This window comes from Triturus cristatus, chromosome 6 (genome assembly GCF_964204655.1).
Source record: "Triturus cristatus chromosome 6, aTriCri1.1, whole genome shotgun sequence".
Taxonomy (NCBI): Eukaryota; Metazoa; Chordata; class Amphibia; order Caudata; family Salamandridae; genus Triturus; species Triturus cristatus.
In genome coordinates, this window is record NC_140589.1 from 509905143 (window position 1) to 509922980 (window position 17838).

The 17838-nt window shown below is 43.5% G+C and overlaps 1 long non-coding RNA gene across 2 annotated transcripts in view; it reads right to left on the reverse strand.

Moving 5' to 3' along the window:
* The window catches only part of LOC146817347 (uncharacterized), a 261970-nt gene that overhangs the window by 185876 nt on the left and 58256 nt on the right, over positions 1-17838 (reverse strand). The window contains exon 3 of one of the 2 annotated variants that reach the window (XR_014962975.1): positions 14125-14189. The exons of the other annotated variant lie outside the window; for it this stretch is intronic. This is a non-coding gene — a long non-coding RNA (uncharacterized LOC146817347). The remainder of the gene's footprint in view (positions 1-14124; positions 14190-17838) is intronic. 2 annotated transcript variants of the gene reach the window in all.

Here is a 17838-nt window from a genome sequence, read left to right on the forward strand (position 1 = left end):
TTCAGCCCTCCCCCCCACACTTCCCCCGTCCTGTGTCTCAGCCCGGCTGCTGCAGTGAAACTTGAGCTGCTGGGGGCTCAGCTGGGCAGTGTCTGGATTCCTATCTCCGGCACCCCGTGTTTTTTCACAGGTCTTTAAAGACCATTTGCATTTTAACATGCCTTTGTAAACTGCTTACAGAGGCTTAGGTTTTTTTGCTGGTTCCAGTACCCCCTGGGTCCCCACTGTGCCTATTCCTTACATTTGGATTCTACATTCACTGCCGTAGTGTGAGAATGCATTTCATGGAAAGGAATACAAAGTTGGCTTCCTGGGGGCGCCGTGAGTGAAAGTTTATTGTGCTTTTGAAGCACCTGCTGCAGCGTTTCTTTCCCCGGCAATTACCAGTCCTCACATAAATGTCAAGATAACGTGTGATTAATTATCTTCCTGGAGAGAGATCAGTGTTTTGTATACTTGAGGTTTTGACTTGGGTGAAGTTAGTGCAGAGGGTTAATATGCCTGCTGCAAAGAACGTGTACCAAGTAGATTACAGAGTGCGTATGATGTGAAGAGATCAGCAGGTTACTGCTTTCAAAAGAGACATCCTTTTGTTACTTGCAATTTATAACTTAAAGTCCTGATATAGAATAGTGAGCTATTAACTTTCATCCTAGAACAGCATGCACACTACAAAGAATACCTTATTAGACCATTGATTAATGTTGCAAAAAGGGTTATTTTGGCTAGAAATCAATTCTTATTATTAAAGGAAACTCCCAACTATGCTGTTTCTTTTTCGACTCTGAGTTTGTGCTTCTCCACACCAAGCACTCTTGAACTATACTGCCTACCAGTATGGATGACATGTGACTCCTATACTTTTAGTCCTTTGGCTTATGTAACATTTCCTATACACTGATTTACACACGTATGATTGTCTCTGTGTAATGTGTGTGTGATGCAAAGTGCTCGGACACCCTACACTGGTATGAGTGGCACTATATAACTAATTCAATGCATCTGAGAGTGTGGGGTTATGGAGACTTGGTCACTGTTAAAGGGTGCTAGTGAGAGAATCCGTGGTGGGGGTGGTCATTGGGGGGGCACCAACAAACATTGTCGCACAGGGCACCACCAGCACTAAAGCCGGCCCTGGGAAGTATGCACAGATAAACGCTGAAAATACCGCTTTAGGTGACTGCTTTTTTTTGTACCGACAGGGCCATCAAAATAATCTGCTGGTAACCCTAACCATAGGACTGGAAGTTTGTTGCAGGATCAGCACATTATTTATTTCCTTCACCCTCGATCCCCGATTAATGCCGCAATAGTTTAACTTGGATCTTAAAGTCTATGCCCCGTCAATAACATGCTGAGTTACTTCATGGGTCTGGGAATGCACCCTGCATTCAGACAACTCATTCCTCATTCTCGCCCTTTATTGTCACGCTCACCTTGCACTCACAGTGATCACAATGCACTCACACTGATCACCATGCACTTGCACCATTCACCCGCTCACCTTGCACTCACAGTGATCACAATGCACTCACACTGATCACCATGCACTTGCACCATTCACCCGCTCACCTTGCACTCACAGTGATCACTCTGCACTCAAAATGCACTTGTCCTGCTCACACTATACCTCAACCTGCAGTCACACGAGTACACTACTCATCCTGCACTCATGTGACACTTCACTCACCTGTCCCCGTCACTACTCAATATGCAACTCACTCAAACAAGCCCATCAGTAATCATACATTCATTCATACCATTCTGAACTTGCATCCGCACCCAAAATGAGAGAGGACAGCAAGGGAGTGAGAGAATTTGATTGAAGAGGTCAGGGATGAGGAGAAATGTGAATTGCCGAAGAGAAGTGTGGACACGCAAGAAGTGAGTGTGATCCAAAGGTGAGGGCTTCTGTTAGAACAAAGGGGAGATGTGAAAGAGGAATGGGGGGACTGGAGAAGTGTAAGATACAAATAGACAAAAATTTGAATGAAGAGACGAGGTGAATGAGAAGTGCTGAGGGGCACGGGAGGTGACAGGGCCAGAGAGGCCATGAGATAAATGTGAGAGACTGTTAGAGATGAGGGCAGTGAAAGGACAGAATGGCAAGAGGTGATTAAAGGTGAAGTGAGAGGTTGAATGGGGAGAGTTCAGAAGTTGTAAAAAGGGGTGAAAGAAAATGACCTGCAAAGTGAGAGAGGGATCCGGGGTTAGGAGAGGAGAGAGGGATGGAAGGGAGGGGGTGAGAGGAAAGCTGCATGGGTAAACGGCTTAACTCTACACAAAACCGCCAGGGTTTTAAGGGACCCCTGCTTCTTCCGGTCAGGGCCAGGTGAGCTTCTAATGTGGCAGCACGTATTGCTGCAGAGTGGAAGGCCCTTCACAAAGGTTGACTTGAAATCTTTCTGATGATAATTGCTGTATTTTGGTTATAAATGGGTACTGATTGGGTGAAATCTTTCCTCAGCGTTACTTTGTGTAACAAATATCAAAATAATGAAGCAATGCTATCCCAAAATACGCGGCATCACATAACCTCATTTACATTTTCATCCCACGCAATTTAGTCAACCGGTTTAGACATTTTTGTCAGGAGGGGGTCCTTACGCCTCAAACTGTTGACAGGGGGGTCTCGGTATCCAAAAGTTTGAAGACCTCTGTGCTAATGTTTGGGGACCATTACAATGTTATCTACTGCAATACCCGGGGGCCCTGACGGAGGATGTTCCCTCTCTAGCCACCGACGACCCAACTCCTAGTGCTCTTGACGCATATCCTGCACAGGGTGACAGATGAACTGTTGCAGAATTCTGGGGGTGGATGTTGTGTTTCCTCGTCCCCTTGCTTTCCCTTCTCCCTGTGCAGCCTCTCTGATCCCTCTTCAACGATATCCCACGCCACGTGGATTGGTTTGTGTGCCCGTTACACGCGATACATGGGAAGCGGTCACGCCTTGGGTGATGTACAATGCATGGGGGGACTCTACCTGCGGGTCCCCACGTTTACATTGAATGCTTAATTTGTGTATTGCCCTACTGCCAGCTGTTCCTGCCCCGTGTCCCGGCGTTAAGACTCATGTTATTATATGTTTTGTTGTTCACATGGCCCCTGGGAACACAATGGATGCGCTGCTTTGACGATTTATGACCTGCAATGCCACTGGGTATCGATTAAGGTTATTGTATGACTAATGTTTTGTTACAAAAATTCAATAAACAAAGTTAAAAAAAAAAAAAAAGGTTTGTAGTCTGAAGACACAGATCTTTTACTCCTATGGTAATTTGCTATCCTTTAATAGTAAAGGTCTGAATAATGTAAACGAAAAAACGTTGGCAATATGTAGGTAGGGGTAGATACAATATTGTTGCATTGCAAGAAACTCATCTAAAACGAGTAGACCAAACAAAATTAAAGCATGAATAATACCCGCTGCCGTGGTTCTCTTCTAGCCAGTTTAAAAACAATAGGATGTCACTCTTTTTGCAAAAGGACCTTCCATTTTTTTTTTTAATGAAACAGGAAAAATTATAGAAAGGGACGATATCTCTTTGTCAAGGGATCCATGGAGGAGAAACTACTGTCCCTAGAAGTGATTGTGCTCCAAATACAGGCCAAGATCACTTTACATGCAAAAAGCTTGATAAGCTCACTGGCTGTGAATAGGGAGACATTAACCTTATGGGAGACTTCAATAGGGTGTGGAATTCAAAGGTTGGCAGAACAGGGGGGAAGGGCACGCCATATTCAGGGGGCTTTTTACAGACACTAAAAAAATAAATAAAAGAACTTGGCTTATACGATATATGGAGAGAACACCATGGAAAGGAGAGAAACTACAACTTTGTTCACGCATGTGCATAGGGTTTTCTCACACACTGATTATATATTTATATACTCACCTCTCACCCAAATAGTCCTGCAGTTTAAACTCAGCACTACTGTACTCTCTCAGACCATGCCCCAATTACACTATTTGTAATGGGGGTGGTCCCCAAAAAATACGAAAGGCAGATGGACTTTTCACCCGTAATTACTAAAACACCCTGTCCTTAGAGATGGAATCAAGAAATATAAATTACCTACAATATAAGGATACACCAGAGGTCCCGCTAGGATTCCTTTTAAACACTCCAAAAGGACTATTTAAAGCAGGGTCATCTTCCCCAAATCACCCCACAGCAGCGAGAACAATTAGAGGGGCCAACATCCACAGCAGAAATTCACCAAGCAACTAAATACCTAAAATTGGAGAAGGCCCCTGGAGCAGATGCCTTTTACAGGAACCTTTCTTTAGAAACACTTTAGCGTCCAGATGACCCCTATTCTACAGGAGGAACAGTTACTCTATCAATGACCAAAGCTTCCATTTTGCCTCCATATACCTGGTAAAGATCAGCGATACTGTGCATCATACCGGTGTATAGCACTTTTCATTGATGTCAAGACCTTGACTAAGATCTTAGCTATGCGCCTGGAGAACAATTATGCCCTTCCTCATTTACCCTGACCAATCAGACTTTACCATATATTGACAAACACTTGAGAACTTTAGAAGGGTAATTCACCTGATCAAAAAGGCCAAAACAAAAGGAACGCCGGCATTGCTAGTTTGTTTGGATGGCGAAAAGTTTTTCGATCGGGTGGATTGATGCTTTATGTCATGGGTACTTGAGACAGCTGGCTTTGGCCCACACTTTCAAGCTATGGTTCTTGTGAGCAATTGCCATCTGACATTGTGCATTCTACTAAATGGCACGGTTTCCACACCCTTCTCACTTAGTAGAAGCACATGCCAGGCCGCCTCATGTTACCTCTTCCTTTTACTTTGAGTATAGGGCCCCTAGCAGCTTCCATTAGAAGGGACATAGAAGTGACTGGTCTCCTCTTTGAAAGAGAGGAATATAAAATTATGTTATTTGCTGATGAGGTCTTATTGACTCTCACTAACCCGGAGGCATTCCTTTCAAGGCTAAATAACCTTTTGGTGACCTTTGAGAAAGTGTCCCCGATTTAAAATAAATACTATCCTTAACCTTATGCTCCCACAGGAAACACTAGCTAGGGACCATTAAGTAAGCGGTTTAAGATGTGCAGAAAAACAGATCACTTATATGTGGGTTCATATCTCTGCCGACCTCTCAGACCTATACAAGCTAAATTATGCCCTCCACTTGCTGATTTTTGGAGGGATCTTTGACGGTGGGCAGACCTCCCAGTGTCCTGGTTGGGGATAATCAATGCTATAAAAATGAACGCACCGCTGGGACGCCTGTACTTGTCCCAAGTCCTGCCCATCCTACTGGCCCCAACACTTCTTTACCACTCTAAAGAAAAATACTTGTGGGGAAGGGGTGGGTATTAAGCAAGCCAAAGGAGGTAGGGGGTGGCCCTTCCCGATAGTCACACCTATTTTGTAGCTTCTGAACTGCGGATATTAGCAGCGTGAAGTGCTCGCAAATCAGGAAAACTGTAGTTACATATGGAAAGGGCTGTGGCAGACCTCTCCTTTGGGATTTAATTTGGCAGCCCAAAAAAAGATAGTCACCCCCAACATGTATTTAAAGCACTCCTTCTGCCATGACCCTTCACATTCACCATGATTCTAATATTAAGCTCTACTTGACTACATGCCCATCTTCCCACACACCCATTCACTTTAAGCTGTCCTTTATACCAGCGTTCCATTTGAGCCGGTGGTTTACGGTGCTCTGCACTCAATTGCCAACACTGGGTCTTATGGCTGTCTGCCACATGGTGGCGTTGTTTTTGTGTTTTAGAAATGAGCACAACAATGGCTTCTTAATTTAATGTACATTAATTTGACTAATACCGGCCACTCAAGCCATTCTTACACCTTTGGGAACCTGGAATAGTCTGAAGTGCCACACTTGAAGGAGTGTGATGTTCGTAGGTGTGTTTGTACTGTCACTGGCAGCGCTGCCCTGGGGGAAGGGGTGGTGCAAGCTGCCGAGGCCTCCTGACGACAGCGCTGGCACGGATTTACAAATGAAGCACTACAGCATTCTATCCAGGCCCTTTGATACCTGGAGTCCAAACGACTGCCTCAGAGTAAGTGACCTATATTCTAAGAGAAGCATGAAGTTTTTTCTTTGATGTAAGAAATAATTTAAATGAAGAAAGTCTTTGCTATGTCCAAATAGGCCATTAGCTTTCACACCCTGCAATCAATGAGGCAGTTATAATTGATCAGATGCCGATGGAACATTAAATAAAATATATTACAGGTTCAAAGGGGATAATTTCTTCTCTTTAGCAAGTTCTCCTTACTATAAAACATTCCTCCGTTCACCCATACGAAGAGAAATCATGCATACTCGTGGGCAAAACCCTCACAGAGGGACAGTGGACCCATCCATGGAGTGATCTCCATAAGACCTCTACAGTAGTCTAGGCAAAGAAATCCATTATAGGCTCTTGCATGACTGGTATTTGTATCTAACCAAATTGTATTAATTTCACCCTACAGTCCGGCCATTGTGTTGGTGTGAATGTGGAAACATGGAAGATTTGATACACATATGGTGGCACTGCCGAAAAATACAAACTTTTTGGGAAAAGATACCAAAATACCTTAAAACGGCAATGTGCTATCCCATTCTATAAGGAATTTCACTTATCCTCTTTGGAGCTGCTCAACCAAAGCTACTATATCGGTTCAAAGGAGATAAAATACTACTGTAGAACTGCTTAGGGGCAGCAAAAACAAACGAATGTGGTGACATACTGAAAGAGGAGGACACCCCCCCAGATATCCACCAACAGCATATCCGCCTCTGCCATCTTATGGCCATGGAAAACCAGTCTTGGTATTTTATTGACGTCAGGATTGTGAGTCTGTGCGGGAACCGCTGTTGAGCTTCCTATTGAAGGGAAGCCTCTGAAAGCTGGTCACCGAGACTCAAATCACTCAATCGTTTGTAATGCGAAATGATCTTACAGGTGAAATGCGACATAACTAGCTGCAACAAGTACTGCTTACCAGTATTATAATATGGACATACTATGTCCTCTTGATTGCCAACACAGCCGATGTAACTAACTACATTTGCATACGTAAGACCACATCTTCCAGGTTGGGGGGGGTTGCTTTTTGGTAAGGGGTGCGGGTAGAGAAAAAAGGATCTCCTTTCAAATGCCTACTTGGAACTATTATTGGCTGAACTCCTTAAGAATGTCATTGCGACTATACGTTGGAATGCTGCTATAAACCCTTTTGTTATGGTGTTAAAAAACAGCAAGCGCAGACCTAAAAGGTATAAAGAAAGAGGACTTATAGGTCTCATAGAAAAAGGTGATTGCAACACAGTGACGGAACATCGAGAGAAGATTCCCTCCCTGTAAGAAACCATCAATGGATGCCATCGATGGTAGCATGCTACTCAGGAAGCCAAAGAGGAATTCCAAGTGATTGGAGAGGCTTAATTGGTACACAGTTGTTATCTATTGTTGAACACCAAGGATAACAACAAATTGATCCCACAAGTCATGTTGTGTAGATTTTCCCACAGCGAGGTAATTTCCACGTAAACAAATAGACTTGTGAAACACGTTGTGAAAAAAAATATTTTAGGAAGAAGTTTAAAACTCAATATAGAATTGCAAAAAAATATATAGTGACTGGTTAGCTACATGTTGAATTACTGGTAGTCCTAACAGAAGGACCGTCCACAGCAAACAAAGACAATACTTAAATTAGTTATAGAATGGCCGGACAATCAACAGGGTCGGGGTATGGCAGATCAGACAATGAGAGAGGCATTGCAATTCTTGAAGCTGTGATCTTATACACAATACATAAAATAGCTGGCAATACACAGACACCAACAGATTTACATTTCGGGATAGATGAAGAGTGGTAGGATAATCAGGGACTGGGAGACTATACAAATGTAACAAGCATTTGCAATGCATTAGGTCTCGCATTTACGCGAGTTTGAGCTATTGACATTGCAAATAACAATGCCTATTGGCATTGTCATTTACAATGCCAATAGCTCAAATTCGCGTAAATGCGAGACCTAATGCATTGCAAATGCTTGTTAAGGATAGTTATGGCAAGGAACGACTGTTCCACTTTGGATAGATGTTTTGATTTAATTCAACCTTAAAAGTCAGCAGGGTGTGTTTCTTTTTAAAGTAGTTTTTTAGAACTTCACCTACATGTTTACCAAATGACATTATATGCGTGCTGTTGTGCCTTCTGTTGAAAGCCAGATGCCAAATTGCAGTGCATGTTGTTTATTATGGCACCACAGATGTTTGTATAACAAGGAAAAGGAAAATTGCGACCTTCTGTAAGAAGTTACAGAACGCTGTGGTTGTTTAAGGAAGTTTCTAGATTATTACCGTGCACAAAAAGGAATCATTTCTGACGTGTATGGGGCAGTTTCTATATTACTGCTTTGGTCTTTTCTCATACACGGTACTGAAATGTCACTCATAAAAAATTAAAACCGAGTAAATTGGCACACATAAGCAAATAAAAATTAGCAGCAATACAGCTACTTACAGGGACCATCCGTGAATCAAGCCTCATGTCCGTAGCTGATCGTTAACGCATGCTATTGGTTCGTAACGTAGGTACTTCCGGTCGTTTAACAACCAATCTCCCGATTTAACGGATTCTGAGGGTAATCTGGAGGGGGCGGTACTGCTAATGTGTAAAGTGGCTCGGGATTGGAGCATTGGAGACATTCAGCCACTATTAGCGCATTACAGTCCCGAAGAGCTGATAGGCTGTAGAGTCTGCATGTGCCTTTTGGTTGGACAGACCAGGGTGTACTGCTGCCGCCTGCTACTGGGGTGGAAGGAGGATTTGGCACCCAGTGATAATAGTGAGCGATAAATTTGTCTTTGAATTCTTTACGTGGGCATGTGCACCCAGCTCTCGTTTTTTGCAGTAAATTGAGAGTTTGTAAACTTTAAAACAAGCAGGAAGGGGGTGGCAAATGGTGTTCACGGGCGCTTTGATGTTTTCAGTGAGCCGCGCGGCCACTGAGGACATCAAAGCGCCCGCGAAATGTAAGTGATCGCAATCGCGATCACACTTCAAAGTGCGGCTGTGTGACAGGCGAAAGTGAAAGAAAACGAGTGCTTTCAGGCCTCCAAATGGTGCGCGCGCCCGGCACACATGCACTGTATTTGGAGGCCTGAAAGCACTCGTTTGCACTTCCAAAACTCGCTTACTATAAGTCTCGCCAGAGCAGCGCTAAAGCGCTGTCTCAGGCGAGACCTAAAAACAACAGTTGATGGACAGAATGCAGAACAAAGTCATACATTCACCCCAGTACAGAGATATGGGCCCAAATTCATTGTTTTTTTGCTCACCATGCCGTTCCAGTTTGAACCCAGCCATATGCAAATCAGTCTTGACCCTGTGCCTCATGGGAACAGTGCAGCCCGAACTGCCAAGGCAGGTTTGCCCTAAGTTGGTAGGGTATGCCCAGACGTGGGTCCCTTGCTCACTTTGCCACTGGATACAAGCTAGCCTGGCTGATGACAGCGGATTAGCCTGAAACCGGTCCCAGGATGCTGGTTTCCGGTCCAGGAAAGACATGACTCGGCAGTTCGGGCTGGACTGTTCCCATGAGGCACAGGGTCAGAGTGATTTGCATATGGCCATGTCTGATCTGGGGTGGCGGAGTGAGCTAAAGAATGATGATGGATTAAACCCAGATCAGTTGACTGGGGGCGAGTGCTTGCAATGTTCAACACTCCGTCCATCATCCCCTTTGGTTTTGCTTTAGGAGAATTTACAGGTCAGCGCCAGATAAGATTAACTCTTTAGTGGAGGTGATGGCACACATACACATATGGAATGTCATGTGCATAAATGAGGGCTTTTTTAGTTTTTTCAACTACATATGCTTTTGCCCTGGATTTCAATTGACGTATTATTTCAAGAAGTCACTTTGGTGGCGAGTAGGTTTGTGCATTCACCTATTTGAAACTTTGTGGTGCGTGGGATCCATTCAGCCCAGCAGAATTAATTCAAAACACAGCACCCAGCTTGGCGTTCGTTAATTTAGCATGTTACCACCTTTTTGGTGTGAGGTAGGCATAGTTCAGAGGCAGGATAAGTACAAGAGGTATGGTTGATGGGAGCTGTAAAAGAGTCCACCATATACTTTATCACACTTAGATGGAGGTCAGCAATTTAATTTCATCAGTACTGGTCCCACGTGCAATAGTCTGCAAACGGTTTTTGTTTTTAGACAGAAAGCAAGGATGAGAAAGGGATACAAGCATTTAACCCACAGAACATTATTTTAAAATCTTTAAAGAAAAAGTCGGGTAAAGGAAACGCATTTAGAATAAACTGTGGTGTGTATGCGCATTTGTATGTACATAATGTATATATTTTGCAAATCCTAAAAAGATTTCATGCTGAAGAAGCATTAAATGCACTTAGAGCAGGAAGGGTGTGTATCAAAATGTCTGTAATCACATTTTTCACAGACCACGAGGCACAACCGGCACCTGGAAACCCACTGACGGCCAACGTGCTATCTCGAAATAACAATCAGAAATTCGCCCCTCGGTTTAGCACAATAAAAGGGCTTTCGAAATTGTTTTTATTCTGCGCCTATTGTTTGTACAAATGTTTTTAGGTTCCGATGTTTGTTTTTCCTCACTTTTATGGCTCTGTTGTTAAAATACCAGGATTATTTGGTAGTGTGGGCATCTTTTATGTAGGGCATCAGTTCCCTTACTGAAGACATAATATAGCATATTTTAGTGAGTCTGCTTGTTTGCACCGGCTTTCAACAGGGGCGGTTCAAGGTGAGGAAGCATTGGAAAAAATCCTGTTATCTATTTTTTGAGGCTGGGAAGGCCAGTTGCTTGCGAGAGTCGCTTCCTTCACGATTTAAAACCAGCTATCCTAGGCCACTCTTCGCGAGTGTTTACTTTGTACATGCAACGGGGCCCCGTTGATCAATTCACCACCTTTGCTACCATATTTGGAGTCACGTTTTGCACGTGTGCAAGTGCAGAGTTATGCATTTTCATGCAGTTCTTGATCATTTTTTCCAACGATGCTCATGTTCCTGAGAGAGACACACATCCTTTTGGCTTAGGCCGGTTTCCTCCATGAGAGCAAAACTCCCAAGAGATGAAAGAATTCTTAAAGAAGATTTGATGATTAAAGTATGTACGCATCAATAGCATTACATGCCAACAACCTCTTAACAAATGCAAAAAGACAAATGTCATGAACAAGCTAATAAAATAATTGTCTTGTACAATACACCTTACCTGAAGTTTAGGATCCGATCAGCACAATGACCAAGAGCAGTGAAACAAACACATTCACGGATGTGCAAATTACTCCCACCCACCTGCTTCTGAGCATCTGCTGTCTATAAAAGTAGGTCTGTCAATTATTTAATGCTTCCATAAAGATGACTCCACTTAAGCTGCAGTTAACTGCGCGTGGAACTTTTTGAACGAAGTTGAGAGCAATCCACTGTAAATTTCACTGACACTACACAATAATTTAACACAGTAAAGCTGTATGGTAGTGTGTCCATGAAGACTGCGGAGATTAAAATGGGCCGCCTGGAGGAGAGACTTTATGTAGCCCTGGTTTCCATATTCTGCAATTTGAACTGAATGTCTGGATTGAGGGTGATCTGTAAAGGAGTGAACTCACATCCTAGTACAGTGTGTGAAGTATTCGCAGGGTCAGAAATTAGAGTTTATCGATATATATGTGCATGGATATTTTACCTGCTTGATGCCATAATCTGGGGTTTATTTACGATAAATTGGCTGCCCCAGCGCAGCAAGGTATGCCCATTTTCAACTATATACATGGCCTTTGCTCTCCAGAACTGCGAGGGTAAATGCATAACGCTCCCTTTATTCAGGGAAAATATATGACCCAGCTCACTCACCGTGGCCCACTCTCACACGAGGCATTACTCTCAATCTTCAACATCACTTAAGGAAGAAGAAAGTCCACACACGCTTCCAAGCAAAAAACATGAAAGTATACTACACCTGATCTGGAATGCTGGAAAGAGTAGTGAGGCATTACGGAGTCATGTGAGCTGATGTGGAGCCGATCTCCCTCCTTAAACACAACTAGGAGTCGCTTTGTGCACTTGTGGGTGGGTTTAAGAGGTTTTGGCTGTTTCATTTGACCAATTCAGGAGCAGGACCCCATCAGTGGACATTGGAACAGAGCCTCACCAAGCACCTTAAGTCAACTCACGCACCAGAGTTGGACGCCCAATCAGTGGTGACCTGCAGTATGCTGGACACTTCCTGCCCAACGAGAAGGCACTGGATTGGGAATCTCGCTTTCCGTATCAGTCTAAGCACCTTCTGAAATGTTTCTAATTTTGTTACAACCACCCATCTGCAAAAGCACATCCAACTATCTACCCAAAGGCAAGATCAATCAAAATATCCCACATAGGTACTTTCATATACCATATCCTTCCTTCCATCCAGAGATTGTTTTAAGCTCTTCGGCTTACTAATATTGGTTTCTCAGGGACCTGCAGAAACAGTGCAACTCCTTTAAACAGTGTATACTTGACACATTCTGTAAAGTACAGATCCCTGCACTTTAAAAAGCAACATCCTGTCACATGTTGACTGCAAATCAAACACAATGTCTACATTGGACTCCAACCATGACGCTCTGATTTAACAGGTAAAAATAACACCCACTGGCAGTACCGGAGCTGCCCCCTCCACCCCCCCACCCAGCGCCTTGGGACCCTCACGGGTGAGTAGCACGCTTTATTAGCCCCTGATTGATTGTTTCTATGCACTTGGTGTCAGGCAATCAATCTATAATCCTTTGATAGGCTTGGTATTTCAGGAGCAACGTTCACATTGATCACAAAATCACTGCAGTAAAACCATTTGGCATGCAGATTATTTTTAATGGTTGGGCGTGTTGTTCAATGCATGGACAAAAACTGTCAATCATAAGTTCACTGCATCTTTGTGGCTCTTCCGAGGACGTCGATCGCAGGGACCCAAAGCACAAGGCCTGTCCCATGTTCAGAAGCTCATGCAGCTGGTTCATAGCCAGATACCTTTAGGTTACCAAACCACGCACCCCCTGTGAAAGGGTGGGCACTGTGTTTAATTCCAGTCCTAGTGGAGTGGATGACCATAACAAGTCGGTACAGTTAAAATAAATGTACCCTGAAGAAAGGGACAATCATTCAGGAGATCTTAAGTGTCTACCCTGCAAATAGTTAACAGTATTGGAGAGTCCATCTTTTGCTAGAAGGTTTCATGTCCATATTTCATGGAGCCTGGGGTCTATGAGCCAGAACACAGGAATCTCGCCCACAATTATGGACTTTTCAGCACAAGGGATGATTCTCCGACCAAACATTGATAAAGGCAAGCGCAAACCTGTGGGACTTTCAAGAAGTTTATTTTTTTAAATTATTAATTTTAGGAACAACTAAAAACAGGATAGATCTCAGGGGTCCAGAGGGGCCCGCTATTAAAAACTATGCAAACCAATGACTTGCCTCCATGCTATTTTGTGTTTTATTTATTGAACAAAACATAAATTGCAATTAAGAAATATAAAAGTAGAATCGGTGGGAATACATTGTGTTCATTTGCTTTTTTATTGCGTTTGTCCTTCCTGTAATCCAGAGATCTATGGTTAAAGTGATGTGTGTAAGATAGTGACACTGTTTCAAACTAAGGTCCCGGAGGAAACCACAGTAGTAGCAGTATCGACTAAATTGGCTAAAAACTCCAGGTAGTTCGAGAAAAGAAGAACTGATTTATATGGTGCATGATGACGTAAGCCAGTCCCATCTTGAAAGCATAAAGAACAACATTTTCTCTACTTTTAAGATTGTGGTTGCTGCTCTTTCCTTTGCTAGCAAAATGTAACCATCTGCATTGGCAAATCCAACAGCCTCGGCCAACATGGAGTGACAAAGGGTCACCAGTGAGGGAGAGAAGACTGGGAAAAAGGGGTACAGGACAGTACTGTAGGACAACATCCAGAGAATCACCAATCCGGCCATCCTTCACTGGTGAAATGTAGAGGAGCAATGAGACAGTGGGTGGGGGAGGTTTGCAGAGCAAAGTAAAGAGTAAAAGCATACTCACCGCTAATGAATCGGTGGAAAAAGCTGGACATGCACTCTCATGGGCTGCTACATAAGATGCAAATACTAAAATACACACAAAAAAGAAGAAAATTGGTTCCATGATGCCAGAGGCGGAAGGAGACACCTAATTCAGTCAAAGCACTAAAGCATGGAGTAGAAGAAATGCTGCAGGGGCAGGAGAAACACAAGAATATGCAGGAAAGCCATTAATAGAGTAGGGGCAGAGGAGAGAACTGAGATAGACAAGAAAACTATAAAATTATGAGCAAGGGGCTGACCAAAAGCACACTAAGTAGAACTGTATACGGTGCCGTCTATAACTGTGTGTGCTTTTGCTTTAGTTGCCTGTAGTGAGACCACAAAACTACCTAGTGAGCACAATCTATATCACCTTGACCACTGCAAAAACAGTCCTGTAGTACTTTTCACGGGGGAAAAGGAAAATCACTTCAGCATCAAAGAATCATCAAAGCGGACACATTCACTTTAACTAGGTCACCCATTTTCAAGTCGTGTGACCTACAATAGCAACCAAAAACGAGTTCTCCCAGCCATTTGTGTGACCATTTGCACAGAGTTCCTGTTTTATTTGCCTCAACAAGAGCTATACCTCACTTCAGCCGAGATCTAAACATGGGGAAGTAAAATCTCTGTTCAAAAGATCCACTCAATAGCTTCCTTCTGCAGATTTCATTATTTAATAGGGAACACTAAGCAAGGGATTGACTGAGCGATCAATAGAGCCTGACAAGTTACACCATCTATGAAACCTAAATATTCTGAAATGTGATTGCGGTTATCTTGAAACAGCTTCTCTATCGCAGAACATTCCATCCACAAAAGCATCCGATAGCCACTCCCTTATCTCTAATGAAGGTTTCTCCCAAATATGTGGAAATAATGGTTTGCAATGAAAGTCACTCCACTGAGAATGACTGAGACGCAAATTCTGGGTACCTTAGCTTCTCAGGAAACACCAGATTTCATATCTGTAATGTTGATGTGATCACTATTTCTGCTACTGCTAGGAAATTAAGTATGCTGTGCTACACTACCTCCACGTTTGTTGCTCTGTCCAGCTACAGAATACTCGCAGAGACCAAACTAACATCTGGAGCCAATACAAAAGTTTGTTCCAATGAGCTCCAACTCATGGTCCAAAATGTGTGTAACAGCATGCTACCCATCCCCCAAATGCTTTTCAGCATCAGGTCATGTGTAAGAATCGTTGTAGTAAAGCAAATGGAAAACAAGCAAATCTCCACTGGGCAACAGAAAGAAAAGGACACTTCTCTAGGACTGTGTCAGAGGAGTACTGAAAGTAGCCAGTAGGGAGGAGGTGGTCCAATTTGACCAGCTAACAGCTGTGCAGCTTCTGCTGGTGGTCCCATTCCACTGGAGTAAGAGTAACACAAACACAGAGTACATGAGTTGTTCCAAGAGCAGAAATGGCCTTGCCAATGTCCAAGTCACATGCCCAGGTACACCTGATAATCACAAACACATGAACAGATCAGGCAAAGAGTAGAGCTAACTGCCACAGAAACATTGGCAGATAAACCTGGTCACAAAAGTTTCAGGCACACACAACGAACAGGCATCCTCAATCATTTGAAGGCGGCCCACACTGACGATAATCAAACTAAGTATCAAAATCTCACCACCCCTGGACTAACCTACTGAAATGCAAGGTACTTTGAGCAAACCAGCTCTTCACATAAAAGGCGCTCACAGAGTTAAAAAATACAAGGAAAGTAATTATCAGCCACTGTGCAAAGAGGTACATAGTGGGCCTTGTCCACGGCCTCAGAGTAAAACATGTTAATTATGATTAAAGTTGCAAGCCTGGAGACCCCTGCCTTTTCTCCAGAGCAAAATGATTCTAACCTGCAAAAGTGAAAATTTATTTAATATTTTATGTTTTTTTAGTGATAAAATGCAAAGAAAAGTGCTCCATGGATTATCATGGGAAGGCACTAAGTGTTTTTAAAATACCCCTCACACACTATGAATCCCATAGTGTCATGCGTCATCATGGGGGTCTTCCCGTCCCTCTACGGGGCGGGGCGTGCTGCGACCGGCGAAATACGTGGGAGCACTGATGTTAGTGATGGAATAGTCTATATGTAATGTGAGGGTAAGAGTGGTAGGGGTGGTGATGTGGGACAGACATTGGCATGCAGCTAGCCTGTCTGTCCCACATCGGACGGGGCACAACGGAGGCAGACAGAAGCGAGGAAAGACCGGTTTACATTGACTATTAGAAAGCATCCTTCCCTCTGGTGTGACCTCTTGAAGCCCGATTAACTTTCACAACAGTATACCAACTCGGTAACTTCAAACCATAAAGGTCATTGTACCTTTATACACCATCTCCATACCTGCACAGTTTTTGGCAGATTTGAGTTTTGTAAAATAGGCATAAAATCACATATAAATAATATTTTTTGAGTGTAGTAGGGATCACACTAGGTCCTGATGAGTTAAGCAGTGGGGACTGCTTACGAAACATGTTGACCCAGTAGGGAGTATTAAATTAAGATACACCCCCTACACTTCCCTTTTAACATTCTCAGCCAGGGAAACAAATAAAATTGTTTTTTCCACTAGCCAGAGAATTTGTAATTTTTATTATTATTCACCACCCCTACCGCTCTTACCCTCACATTACACATAGCCTATTCCATCACTAACATCAGTGCTCCCACGTATTTCGCCGGTCGTAGCACGCCCCGCCCCGTAGAGGGACGGGAAGACCCCCATGATGAAGCATGACACTATGGGACTCATAGTGTGTGAGGGGTATTTTAAAAACACTTAGTCCCTTCCCATGATAATCCATGGAGCACTTTTCTTTGCATTATATCACTAAAAAGCCATAAAATATTAAATTTTCACTTTGGCAGGGTAGAATCATTTTGTTTATGAAAAGTCTTAAAGGAGGAAGATTCTACCTGTACACCTCTAAACTCCCCCCCTCCCCTGGTTATAGTTTTCTTTTCTCCAGAGCATGCAGGAATAGTTCCACTTCATGAAATGGAGGACAGACAATGAAAGACAATGCCTTTAGTAAGGTTAAATAAAAATGGGGCACCTTCCCACTGTATGAGCAAAAGGGGCCTGCCAAGTCTTGATCATGGGTTTGGAAATATTTGTAGGCACTAGTTAGGTCTACAAACTACTAATTTTGCATGACAATACTAGGCCTGGGCGGTGCACTTCGGTCAGCTCACGGAGTTTGTGGAGTTTTCTGCACTTCGCGGAGCTTGCAGAGTGCAGAAAACTCCGCTTTGCGATGTGCAGCCGAGCTTTTTCCCCGCTCGCAAACGGTAGGTTCGCGAGCGCGAGCTGCAGCTCAGGTAGAATTTCTACACAAGCATCAGGAATAGCAGCACAAACTGCAGTTTGCACTGCACTCCGCCACTCGTGGAACTTTGCGGAGTTTTTTTTTTTGTAACTGCGCAGAGTTCCGCGTAGCAAAACTCAGCGAACTACGTCCAGGCCTAGACAATACCCAGCCGCAATTCCTCAAACGTATCTTTTTTAATCAGTCTTCCACTTTCATTAAATAGAGTTCAGGGAGGGGGGGGGGTTGGAGGGGGGAGTAGTACGTCAGGCCTTGCACTGGAACACATGCCTGACCTCTTTAACCTCGGTGGACAAAGAGAAAGCCTGAGAGTAACAGAAGGGCAACTTCTCTTGGTCCATAAAT